General features: G+C 33.5%; 1 protein-coding gene across 5 annotated transcripts in view; it reads left to right on the top strand.

The window, feature by feature from the left end:
- The window catches only part of kmr (kramer), a 283,370-nt gene that overhangs the window by 106,368 nt on the left and 162,893 nt on the right, over window positions 1–14,109 (top strand). Inside the window, exon 1 of one of the 5 annotated variants that reach the window (XM_065349680.1) lies at window positions 8,780–9,153. The exons of the other annotated variants lie outside the window; for them this stretch is intronic. The gene's annotated coding sequence lies outside the window, so the exon portion shown is untranslated. Of the gene's footprint in view, window positions 1–8,779; window positions 9,154–14,109 lie in introns of those variants that run through there. 5 annotated transcript variants of the gene reach the window in all.

Raw genomic sequence — 14,109 nt, 5'->3', positions numbered from 1 at the left:
AACTGCCCCTTAATGTTTCTAAATGTGCAACAATGACATTTACTCGGAAAAAAACTCTCTTGGAGTATAAGTACACAGTTAGTGGGGAAGAACTCTGTCGTTTAACTACTGTTCGGGACCTGGGTATATACCTTGATGTGGGACTTACTTTCAAGTATCACACTAACATTGTGATAGCAAGGGCAAGGAGGATGGCCTATTTTGTTGTCAGAAATTCTGTGCACTTCAAGAGAATAAGTACACTTAAAGTCCTATACTTCTCCTTCATAAGGTCAATTCTGGAGTTTGGTGTACTAGTTTGGTTCCCTCATACTAAAAAATTTATAAAAGAGCTTGAAAAAATTCAAACTAGATTTTTGAAGTACCTATATTTGAAGACTTTTGAATATTATCCTTATGACTTATCCCAAAAAGAACTTTTGGAAGGGTTTGAAGTGGATCCATTAGAAAAAAGAAGAGAAACAATTGCATTGATGTTTCTGTATGATCTTATCCACTGCAACATAAATGACAGTAACCTATTGGGAAAAATCAATTTCTGGGCCCCAAAAATCCACTCCAGGCAGAAAAAAATATTCTCCTTAAACAACTACAACACATTTAGGATGAAGGTATCTCCTATGAACAACATCATGGGTATCTCTGACGACTTCCTCTGTAGGTGTGCAGATGCTGATATTTTTAGTATGGGTAGGTCTGCTTTCAGGCGTGTGGTGGGGATGGCATGGGAGTAGGAGTGGGGGTGCAGTGGGGGCCGTTTGTGAGCCATTTCATATTCTGTATCTTATTTTTCTTTAGTTCTCTATGTTTTCTTTTTCTTTTCTTTTTTATAAGTATTTCTGGTGTTATACTTCTTTGCTTACTTCTTACATTCTCTTTAGATAGAAACTAGAAAGAACTACTTTTATAGATATTACTTTTTTCTTTTTTGTTTTGTTTTTTTTTTGTTTTTGTTTTTTTTTCTCTCCTTTTTGCCTGCTTTTGTATTTTTGTACTTCTCAAGCTTGTTTCTCTGGAGTAAATCTTAGTCATATCTCTTTAATTATAAATGGTCTCTCCTGTAATTGGCTTTAGCTGTTGGAGAGACCTAAATTGTAAAATAAAATAAAATAAAATAAAACTACATTTTTCCGATTTTTTCGTTAATTTTTCTTATATTTCTGGGGAAGACACTTACATAAAATAATTTTAAACATTTAAGATGCACAGCATATATTGACCCTAAAAATATAATATTAGTTATACGATATGGTGCGCATAAATATAATCGAGTTCCTTACATTTTTCAAGTTCGTTTTCGTGGCGTGATGTCATTTGCGGATATTTTGCGGATAATCGCAAACAAACGCACATCTATATTGCGGATGCTGTAGCTCGGGCTGTCATGGCTTGCATGAATCTCATTTCCGCTGCAGTTACTTTGCTTTTTATATCCTTTCTCATCGTCCATGTTTCACTTCCATACAGCAGCATTGGTCTTGCCAGCATATTGTAGATTCTTGTTCAAGTTTTGGCTCTGACTTTTCTTGGAGGAATGGCTCAGTTTATCGCCCTGCTTACTCTCAGGAATTTCTTGATCTTAAGTTGTGTGTCGATTTATCCTTCATATGATAGCTCACATTCTGAGATATTTAAAGCTTTTGACTTGTTCCACTGGCAGTCCATTTACAATGATTTTACTGCGTATTGGCTCTTTCCCCTCGAAGGCCATAACTTTTGTTTTTGATGAATGATGACGAGATTCTCATTCTGTATTCATCAGCTACTTTTTGAAGGTTGTGCATCACTCTCTGTAAGTCATCTTTGTTGTCAGCACAGACCACCTGATCATCAGCAAATAGCAGGGTATTGACATGGGTGTCATTGATATCTAGCCCTTTTGGCTTGGTTTTCAGCCATTCTTTAATCATGTTGTCAAAGTAGATGTTGAATAGACTACATGTATAGACACTGGACCTGCGGAATAAGACAACCAACTGCAGGCTGAGGGGAATGGAAACGGTAAAGAAAACTTGTGTAACGCAAATTTATCCCGCTGGGTGCTCTTGGCAGCCCTGTACTTCAATTTTGCAGGCAACAGGGAAAAGGGAGCGCGCAGCAAGGAGTTCCTTCCGGACTACACAACCCTCCCTTTTCCCTGTTGCCTGCAAAATTGAAGTACAGCACTGCCAAGAGCACCCAGTGGGATAAATTGGTGTTACATAGGATATTGTGCCAAGATGGCTGCCAGTTGGTTGTCTTATTCGCAGGTCCAGTGTCTATAACTACAGGATATTGGGCATCCCTGTCTTACTCCTCTTCCTATCTTCTTTGCTTCCAACATGTTTCCAAAGCTTACTCTTATTACATTATCCATGTATATTTCTTCAATTAAGCGTACTATTTGTTCGTTCACTTCGATTTTCCTCAGGATTTCAAATAACTTCTTTCTTCATACTCGATCGTACACCTTCTCCAGATCAACAAAGCACATGTGGGTTTCTAGGTTATATTCTCATCTTTTCTCCATCAGCACATTTGTTGCATATACCCCATCTATGCATGATCTTCCGTTTTGTAATCGATTTTGGCATTCCAATATTATTGGCTCCGCATGGCTCTTGATTCTTCTCGCTAGCATCTTTGCAAGAGTATTTTGTAAGCAGCATTTAGTAGGCTAATTCCACGGTAGTTTCCTGGGTCATTTCGGTCTCCTTTTTTGAAAATGGGTATTACAATTGCAGTACAGAAGTCTTCGGGTATGGTAGCGCCTGATAGAATTTATTGTAGAAAGCTAGCAGTCTCTTCTTAACAGTTATTATGGCAACATGGCCTTCTCTTTCGATCTAGCTTCGTTTTATTGTTCAAATTTGAGATTATAACAAATTTTTAAAAAATGTAAAAAGTGCAAAAAAACTATTTTTTATGAAGGTTTTTCAATTTAAAAAAATAAAATATTCGTTCTTTTTTCAAACAAACTGACTAGCGTAAACATCTACTTCATTTCAACTTACCTTCCTCTACTCCAAAGTGCTAAAATTCATATTTACTCCATTTGTAGCAATTTTAAATTTTGGAAGAAAATGAATACTCGTTAGAGACTTTCAAATGGCTTAAAATTGATAGTTTTTGAAGCAAGGAGCGATTTTTTTTTGAATGAAAAAATCACCGTGAAAAAACTTTATTGAACTTTTAAAAAATTGCCAAAAATTCAAAAATGTATAATTCCGATCTCTGAAATTTTGATTGAGTGGTTTTAGGACCTGATATTTCGATCTGGCTTAGTTTTCTTTTCAAATCAAAGAAATTCACCTCAAAAGATTACCTATCTCTTGTGAAATTAATTCGCAATTACTCAACCAAACTGGTGAAAAATGCAGTTTCTCATTTCCCAGTTAGGAAATGAATTTCACTCAGCATCGAATACTGTTGAAAATTAATTTCCGCGTAAATCAATATATCAAATTATCAAACAATTTAGCATAATAGATGGCAAGCAAATTAAAACATCGTCGCGCTCGATCTGCACTTAATAAAGAAGAGAGAAAAATTGTTCGATGAAAATGAAAAATGTGTAATCATTCAAAAAACGATTTATTTCTACGTCACGACGAAGAAAAAAAAATTAAAATCGAAAATAATGCTAGTAGTAGCTTAAGTAGGAAAGAACGTAGACCTACCTACTGCATGGGGGTGTAAAGCACGGAATGGGCTCAACGATCCGAACAACTTTTATCCTCGTAGGTATTTCCTTATGAAATTTACTGCACAGACAGAACGCGAAAAAATTACAGTATATTTTTCCAAAGTGGGTACGTTTTTTAGCTTAAAAACGTACATACATGGTGAAAAAGTCACTTTTTCAACACGGCCGAATATTTTCGTGTAATACGTAGGTACTTTTTCCCTGGCTGGTTTTTGTTTCGAGTTAACGGAATATTAAAATTTGTTCAGTTAGTTCTTTTCTTTTTCTCTTTTTTTTTTATATTTTTAACCTCGCCGTTTCGTATAAATGTATGCTAAAAGCTTTTCGTTCCGTTCAGTTCAAATTTTCCCTCCCTTATTGCCAAAATATACGTACAACTGGATTTCAGAAGGGGAACCAATGTGATCAAACCTAATAATGCCATGTTTCGATGTGTACGAGTATAGGTATATTTGAGAAACTTTTGATACTTTTCGTCGATTTCAAACCCGCGATACGTGTTGTACATTTATTTCAGTTCATCGTAATACACGTTTCTCTCGTAAACAATTTTCTTTCGATCCTGAACACGTACATATTTGAAAAACCTACTAAATAAATTTACCTAAACCCATCTCGATAATTTGATGATAAATTTTCTAAATGTACGTACTACGTAGGTATAGAAATATGCAATTCATTTGTATTTATAACGGATCAAAGGAGTAAAGCCATACCTATCTGTAATTATCGTTTAGTTCAGATACATAAAACCACATTACAGTTGTACGATCTGCCACATGTACGAGTATACCTAGGTAGTGTAATGCAAACAAACACAGTCCAGGATCAATGTACTTTACTTACTTATACTCGTAGAATATACGTGATTTCTAATTTTCTGCTTCATTATTCGAGTCAGTTGTTTCATTTAAGGAAAAAGTACGACTATGTGGTAATTTTTTATACAACCTTTGATACACAATAAAGTACCATATTTAGGAATTCGCGCAATTTATATGGAAGCGAGCTCGATTCAACTATGTATAATATAAGAATAACATAAGAACATACAACATAAGGCGTAGGTATAGTAGTAACCTTTACATGTAGATGATATATTTTTTTCTCTATGATACAGATTTATATATTGTACATTCTCTCTACACCTTCATCTTCGATTCCATCTAGGTACGACTGAATAAATGCGTTTGTACTATAGCTGGGTAAGGTACTACCTTACCTACACACATACAAGAACCCGTTATACTTATGTACCTTTCTCGAAAGCTCGTATACAATAATGGCGTTAAAAAGTTTCTTCCTTCTTCGAATATGATTAGCATATAAATTTGTTTCATATTAAAGTCTAATGAAATTGCATATGGCGGCATACGTATACGAGTAGATACAAAATCTAGTCTTTCAACACTTGGAAATCTTAACCAATTTTCCGCGACTGTTTTATATTCGTCGCCTTCGTATTTACTTAAGATGCAATTTAACCGTATATATTTATTTTCTATTCCAATCGGTGGGTAGTATGATGGGTGTGTGGCGAGGAAGGAGGTGCTTTCAAACCTCTTTATCGAAAATTCTGCCATAATGTGAAATTTTACATAATTTTTACATACGTAAATAAATTTTACGCAGATTTTCTAACGGCGAACGATATCGCACTTGGGATGTTTTTATTAAATACGAGTACCTACATAAAATACGTGCGAAGTTTATTTTACGGAAGGAGCCACGTAAAAATATAAGTAGGAGTACTTTTTTGTCAAATAATTTCCATTCATGAAATATGACAATTTTCAATAGATACAGGTAAGAATGAATATTTAAAAGGGATATTACCTTAAATATTGAGACGATGCCAAAATTTCAAAATACCAAACAATGAACGTACCTACAAGGAGAAAAATCGAAAATGAAATCAAAATTTTAGCGGTAAAGTCGTTTAAAATTCAGGGTTCCCTTTTAAAAATTTTCTTCAAAAGTATAAAGTATTATGGTTTCAACGTTAACTATGCAAGAAAAACAACTAAAAGCAATAATCAAATTTAGGTGGCGAAGTTCACTTTTGGCCTATCATGAACAATTTGAATTCCATGAGCAAATTAAATAACTCGCTGAAGGCCCTAAAACGTGGTTGTTTTTGGCTTGAATGGCTGTAATTGAGTGTTTATATTTCTACAAATCTATTTCGTTAAAAAAAAATTATGAAAAAATTGAATGTCATAACGAACGCTAATTTTTCAAATTTCCGAAAATTAGACAAAATTCTCAAAATTAATTTCAGTAAATAGGTACCTACCTAAAATTTTGATCATGGAAGTTGTGAGGTATACTTTCTATGTCTAGCTTGAATTGCGTTCAAATAAGAGAGTGCAAGATGTTGAAGAGGACCTCCAAACCCAAAAAATTTGTAATTTTTCCTTGGTGTTTTCAACAAAATGGTAGTTGATAGAATGATTTTGAGACTCGAAAAAATTGAAAAATTTCACAATATGTCTTCAAATTTTTTGTATTTTGTGTATTTTCCCTCCATTTTTTGAAAAAGTTACACTTCAAATATAATCTTTTTATCTATACTTACCTTACTGCTCAAAATACAAAATTGATTACAAAATCTTCAAAAAAATGAAATTTTGATATAGAAAACCATTTCAACATCCAATCAACTTTTTTGATTTTTTTTTTTGTTGTTGAAAACTTTGCACGAAAATTTCTAATGTAATTAGGTACCGAATTATCTTGAGAAATCTGCATAGCGTTGACTTTTGAATGAAATAATTACTTATACATTTTTTCGAGTTGAAGAACAATTTTTTCAGTTGAAGGGCGGACGAGCTTGGTTAGGTCTGGTACGAATCTATTAGGGGTTAGAAGGTGGAATTTTGATATTGTAGGGGAGGACAATAGAGGAATGATGTGGAGCAGTTTCAAATTTTCAAAGATCAGGTGTATCCATTGGGTCCAAATCAGATTGTAGTATGTATTTGTAAAAAAAAATGAATTTGAGTGGGTTACTTATTTTGGAAATTGAAGATTTTCCTCAATTTTCTCCAAAATATTATGTTGATTTCCAAAGAAAAATTTACAGCTGCAGATGGAAATGTAAAGACAAGTTGATAAAAAGTTAGGTAGGTACCTACTACATACCTACATATTTTTCATTGAAGGAGAAATTGAGGTATAAGTTTCTCATTCCAATGTAAGAACTGAAAAATTGCCAAATTTGATTTTTTTTTTAAATATATAATTTATTCTTGTTTCTAACCTAAGGGTTATTTACAAGTTATTAGATTTAAATGTATTATAAACGTACTCTTAGATCTATAGGAAAATGAAATTTGTAATAAAAATTGTAAAGAGAGTCAATTTTTTCTGCTAAAAAATTCTGATTCAGTTGTTTATACTTCAAGTGAATTTCCGAAAATTTCAAAATGAAATCAAAATTGAAAACCTTGGCGTTATTTTACCCTATGAAATTTTGAGTTTTGAAGCATTCAAATTTTTCCTGTGTGGGGAGCTATGAAAAATTGAGATGAACAATTTAAAAAAATTTCAGCTGACAAAATTTTACAAATAATTTCTATAAACTATAAGCTTTTTGTTTTTGTCTGCATTTGTAAATTTGGTGTTGGAAATCAACAATTCAACATAAGCAATCTTTTACAGAAAATTGAGGAAAATTCTCAATTTCCAAAATGATTGATCCCTCAATTTTTTTTGACTGCATTTATTTTTGTTTCTAATATAATTTTTTTTATCAATTAAAATTATTTTATAAATTTATTTTTAGGTCCATTAGTTTGGGTCTGACAGAGCATTAGCAAATTAATCATTCATGCTTGTTTTTCAAATGTCATATAATCTGATTATTTAAGTCCAATTTCTGTCTCAAAAATTCTCGGAATTTATCGATTAAACTTCTTCCAGGCGTTAAAAAGTCAAATTATATTGAATTGGGTTCGTAAGGACTCAGAAAGGTGCAGCAAAATAATGAAAAAAGGTGCGAAATTTCATTCCAAATCATCGAAAATTTCAAAATTTCAGCTTTAAAATTCTTCATAGGTATGGAAGATGATTTGTTTTACTTCACAAATTGTAAATTTTCGAAAACTTTGATGCTACTGCACGGAAATTTGGAAACAAAAAATTCAAAATAAATTCGAGAAATTCAAGTTTATACAAATTGATAGCCAATTAGTCATCTTCAATGATGCAATTTCAGGTTCAATGCCATCTCATTATTTTGAAAAATTGAATAATTTTTATACTGCTTTCTTGTATAAGTAGATAATTTTTTAATAAGTGAGCACGGAATGTACTGTTCACGAATTAGTAGCCAGTAGCTTGTATTTGTAAAATTGATCCAAAATTTCAAAAGCACTGTTAAGAGAGAAAAATCGAAATAGATTTTGCGCTTGTTTCTGCCAATCAATACGTAAAATTGTTTGATGGGGAAGGAGGAAGTACAGCTGTATTAAATCTTGAATTTTTTTAGCTAAAAAGTGGCAACATGAAAAAATGAAAAAATACGAATTTTGGGTTTTAGATTATTTCGGCTCCAACTCTGGAAAACCATTCCCCCTCTCCCAAGTACCCATTTTGAAAGTATTTTAAAACTAACACGAATACAGTCTTATGAACTTTCTGATCCTAGAGAGCTGGTGATGGTTTTTGGTCATTTTTGAGTCAGATTTATTCAAAGTATTTTAAATTTTCCAACTCAGCTTCAATTTGAAGTAGAAAATTCAATAGGTAGGTAGTGCCTACTGCAAAATCGAAATACACCTATACTATCACAGCTTCGCAAAGTGCGTGAAAAAAATCCACATTTACTGGACACAAAATGAGAAAAAAAAACGCATAGGTATAGTTTTACTCGGCTTCTCACCGCTGCGATAACGTTATTATACGTGATTTATGAACGGTTGGGTTCGGAAACATATATACGGTAATATTATCGATTCTTATGAAACAGTGTGCGGCGTATACGATATGTTTATAAGTTGGGCTAAATAAAACCTATACAAATCGCGCGTCTGTTGGTTATTTAAACGTTTCCACATGTGTTGAACAGTGTGAACATATACCGGCGATAAAGTTCATTTCTGTAAGTTCGCGTTAGTTTATACCATAAGTACACCGCGAGAAGATGACGACTGTTGGAAAAATCACATAGAATTGTGTTTAGTGCTGTTCGTCGACGACACGCGACAATGTGAAAAATACGCAAAGGTTGTATGTACAAATGCACGTGTACCTATTTAAAGGTCGAGCCGAGTCGAGTGTATTGTCAGTAATTACAATTTATGTGCTGTACAGTGTCAGTGGTACAAATATGATGAAAATGTACTTAACGTGAATTTGCCATTTGTCTCTGCCTGTGTAGTGTGTATTGTATTTATTAACCTTTAATATATTCAAAGCAGTTCTAGTACGTAAAGTGGATGTTGTTGAAAATTTACGTGATGATGGTAAGTTTCTTTTTTTTTTTTTTTGAATAGTAAATGCGTCGTTGTCATCTTGTCGTATTCGCGAATAAACTCTCAAAAGTTGTCTGCATTCCCAGTCTCACAACTCGCAAGTTCCCTAATAACCTCATTTTTGTCACCGATTAAAGAGGAATTTTTGCGACTCGGCGCGGTGCAGTGTGCGATCCTAAATGGTTACCGATATCCATGTCCTCGGGTACCTATGCTGTGCGCCGGTAGAACTAGTTTGTTTCTCGTAGGTACGATTATCTATCAGTTATGTTGATTGGTTCAGCGTTGGAATGCTATCGTGGTGTTTTTTCCTCTCTTTTTGTTACACGATGTACCTACCTATAAGTAGCTATAATCTAACGCAAAAATATGTTGTATTGATGCAAAACAGCAATACAAATGGAATGTATGCGTTCAACGGTATATTTTTCCTCGAGTTTTGAGTTGGTTCAAATTGATAAGGCAGGCGTTTGTTTGGAATGAAGTGAACTTTCACGTGAGAAAGAAGTGGAATGTTTGGAAAACAAAAATATCTACAATTTTGGCTTCTCGCTCTCTTTGAGCAATCTTGTGGGATTTCGAAATTCCTATTCCTTTCTGATATTTATGGATACTTTCAGAATGATTTATTGACGATTTAGGTAAATGCGCAGCTAAATCTAGATTATTTTGATATAAAAGGTACAAAATTAAGTACCTACTTCTCATCGTCTAATTTTTAGAAAATCAATGAAGGGTGATTGACGAAAATATGGAAAAATATGGGTGCAAAGGTTACGTTTTGCCAAAAAACACTCAAAAATATTTTATAATTGAGAAAGAAATTATCAAGTGCATTGCTCACCTTTTACCAAACTTTCACTGTTTAATATGATGGCTTTTTGTATGAAGTCTCGATTTAATTTTTTATGGAAATCAATTTTGCACATTTTGGGATCCCTGACCCTACCCAAAAAAATCTAAACAGAATGATAGAAAAAATTATTGCTAGATTACTAAATGACGTGAAATTTGTTGAAATACTCGTATCTCTTGGAGAAGTATTATAAAACTGCCCGTGGCGGGCTAGCCTCTCATTTTTGAAAGCTTTCCCCCTCGCTCGCTTCGCTCCAACCAGTTTTCTTTTTAAAAATCTAAATTTTCAATTTTAGTACATTCAAATTCTAAAATTGTGTGGTCAAAATAATAAACGCATCTATTACCACAAAAAACATTGTTTTTTACCTCTCAAAATAAATTTGTTTGAAATTTTCCGTCCTCACTTCACTGGGGCTTGTGTGTGTGTGTGCGTTTTTTTTTTTTAAATTCAGATCGAACTTTTATAATAATCTATTAAGTAGGTATTCAAATTTCAAGAAATTTTCTAACAAAAAGAAACACACTTTTCGCCTCAAAAAAAGTTGTTTTTCTACTTCTCAAAACTAGCTTTTGATCTCACTCCACTCTGGGTCTGTTTGCTTTTCATTTTCAAATTTGAAGTTTTTAAAAAACAGTCATTCGAGATCTAAAATTTTGAGCCAATGAAGTGAACAAATTTTTCAAAAACATCGTTTTTTTACCTCTCAAAATACAAATTTTTAAAAGCTTTTGACTTCGCTTTGCTCGGATCAATTTCTATCTCTTCTCTAAACCAGAAAAAAAAAATCAATTTTTGAAACTTCTATCAATTCAAAAGGTAAAATAAGAATTTTTCATGAGCCCAAATGCGAACTATATCAATTAACAAACTTGTCATTCCATCTTTTATTTCACTTTAAAAACTTGTCATTTCATATTTTATACGGTAAAATTGGTATTTTTTTCTTATGGAAAATTTTTTGTCGCCCCCCCCCACAAAACATCTTTTTTTGCTATTAATAAATATTGAATAAAAAGACAGAGGCAAAAATCAATCGCACAACTTGTATTCAAGTATCCAAACCTGGGAAAGAACAGAACGAGAAAGATTCTTAAGGGGGAATAGAAAAATTTTGGGGCCCCAAACTGACCCATTTATAGAGAATAGGGTTTTCTTACGCACCCTCCCTTGGTGGGTATAGGAATATACCACCAGATAGGTACGTGTAAGAATGGCGCCCCGCCCCACGTTGGGCGCCAAATGTTAGGAGGGAAGTTTCCTTTGGGCCACAATAGTAATGCAGCAAGTCAGACTTGCCGCATTCCCACTCCATACACAGTCTGTCACTGAAAACTGCTCACAATTACAATACCTACAAGTACATACTTATATCAAGAAAACTGTTTGAAGTTGAGAAAAAATTTGTTAGATTGAAACTAAAATCATGAAAATATGTACTTAACTACTTGCTGAAAATTATTAGAAATGATGCGAAAATTGCCAAAAATTGGGGAAAAATTTGTCAAATACCTATAAATTAAAACCATTTATTTTCAAGTTCTCTTTACTTATAAATACTTATTCCAATTTTTTTTCCAGCTGTCTGAATTATTTCAAGCAATTTCAATTTTTGCCAGTAACAGATCAAAATTCCAAAAAAAATCAATGATTTTCAACTAATTTTCTTCAATTTTTATACAGTTTTTCTCATCATGCTTTTGAATCCTATTATAGCACTTGGAGTCAAGTCAACACTTCTCAACAACTTCAACCTCTAGACACAGTATTTTGTCAAGTTTTACTTCATTTTCTACTTTTTTCACAATTTTTCAGACCAGCTTATGTACTAAAGCTAATTTGAACAAATTCCATGTCTTTTTTTGGAGAACTGAAATTTCCAATACTAGCAGTTCTAAAACGTCTTAAAACCAACTTCAGTTGACTCAGAAGTTGGAAATTTCAACTTTTTAAAAGTTTTCTGGAGGCTCCAAAACTGCTGAAATAGTTTGGAACCGTTTCCAATCGATTCAAGGGGTTCAAAAAGGATATACACGAAATTTAAGTTTTCCATGCAGGTTCTTAATTTATTGGTAAAATGTCGATTTTCTCCCATCTTTGGCCCTTTGATTTTCAACTTAATTTTTTCTGTTGAGTGCCGCTCGAGAAGCAAAATCTGACCCTTTTGAGTGTCAAATGGCACTTTTCTCATTGTTACAAATACAATCTGCACATGAATAGAAACAAGATGTAAATCAATTCGAACATCAGAAAAAACAAGGTGGGAATCAATAATCCAAAGTGAAATCCCAGTCCATGCTTCAGTAAATTTTCTTTTCCAAGACTGAAATGAGGACCTCTTTTCCCCTCTTCCAACCCATAATAAAAAATCTATACTTTCCTTCTCATTCTGCTGTCAATTGCGTGATTGAATAATCCACGAAAAAGTCTCGCAAACCGCGATAAAAATATGATTAAAAATGAAAAACCGAATCAACTATAATAAACCTGTGCATTTTCGTATCAAAGGTTTCTAAAAAATCGTCTAATTTTCGTCGCTTGGTTTAATAACGACGTTTGCGGTATAGAGGTTGTATACGATAAAAGCGCGTTAGTTGGTCGCCGAAAGCAATTAGTAAAACGTGTACGCGTCGCCGGAGAAAAGGTGGACGTGGAATAAGGAAACAGACATCGATCTAAGGCAACGAAAAGGTCACCGACGCACAAAAGCGACCCGAATTATAGAGTAAAAGGGAAATGATAAAAAAATCATGCGGCCTACCTCGACGTGGCCGAAAGATGGCGGCCTTGTGACTGATGTGACTGCACGATAAAAGGGTTTTAAATACTTGATGTCTGCGAGGGACTACCCTGTGTTGTTCGTAGCACACAAGTGTAATCAAATCGACGATGTAGATTCATTGTTGTGTTATTTACTTTTCTTATTTTCTTTTTTCGTTTTCGCAAATTTTAACCTAAATATAAATTACAAGAAGTAGAAGAACGTTCTCGTGTATAAAGGAAAGAGGGAAATAGATTGGTGGTTAAATTGAATGAGTTCTATAGCTATACGGAAGCATTGTAGAATGTAGGTATTAATAATGAGGTAAAAATCACTTCCGACTAAGTATTCAATATTAACAGACCTTAACGTATTTTTGAGTAATTTAAAATATCCGCGTGGTTCTAAACGATAATAATATTATACGAACCGATGCTGGCAAAAGGCCAGATAGAAAAAACACCCTTTTCGAGTTGTTATTTCGAATATCATCTTTTTCGAAAGAAACACTGGTGAAAAAAAAGCCAGCTCGAAAGGACCGTTTCATTTTCTCTTGATAGCTCTATATGCATGTAGATGTAACGGAAATTCTTAAATATTAAAAAAGAATTCGGTGTCGGGTTCGTTAGGCGGAAAAGTTTTTCTCATTTTGTGTATCACACTTGGTTATATGTATACAGGGTGTTTCAAACGAATGACTCCTCTGAATGGATAACTAGGCAACTCTTTCTGTACTCAAGCATATCTAGGTGGGTTGGCCTGTTCTTGGAACTGAAGTGGTGAAATTCAATTTAATTTTTTTTTGGATAATGTTACTAAAGAATCTCAGTGCTTAACTGCTGAAACATTTTTTTTTTTTTTAATTTTTAATTTCTTAAAAATCATCTAATATTGTATGTAGTGCTCTAAACACAGCTACCATCACATTTATCAATTCATCATTTATGTGGAAACGCCAAAATTTGGATTTTTAACCCCTGAATTCCGAGAGTAGGCAAACATGCATACTCTCACGCAAGATGGGTAGCCTACTCAATAACTCGAAGGCGTCTCATTCGATTTGAAACACCCTGTATGCTCATACATACTCGACTTATTCCTATTTCGTATACGAGAGCGGAAAGTTGTTTATTTAAAGGTGTTACTACTACTTTGGTGCGAAAGATGTTCGTAGATATGGTGCAATGACTCGTAGATTAGTTTTATCTCGTGAAATTTTTTTTCTCTCGGTCTTGTTTCGCGTAAAGCGTGTTTTTTCATCTAAGTTGATACGATTTTCGTGCCAGGATAAGTTCGATTACAATTATCATCATTTATAAGGTAATTTTTT

This window comes from Planococcus citri, chromosome 2, assembly GCF_950023065.1.
Source record: "Planococcus citri chromosome 2, ihPlaCitr1.1, whole genome shotgun sequence".
NCBI classification, from domain to species: Eukaryota; Metazoa; Arthropoda; class Insecta; order Hemiptera; family Pseudococcidae; genus Planococcus; species Planococcus citri.
Note: the sequence above shows the minus strand (reverse complement) of the source record. Positions and strands in the feature narration are given on the sequence as shown.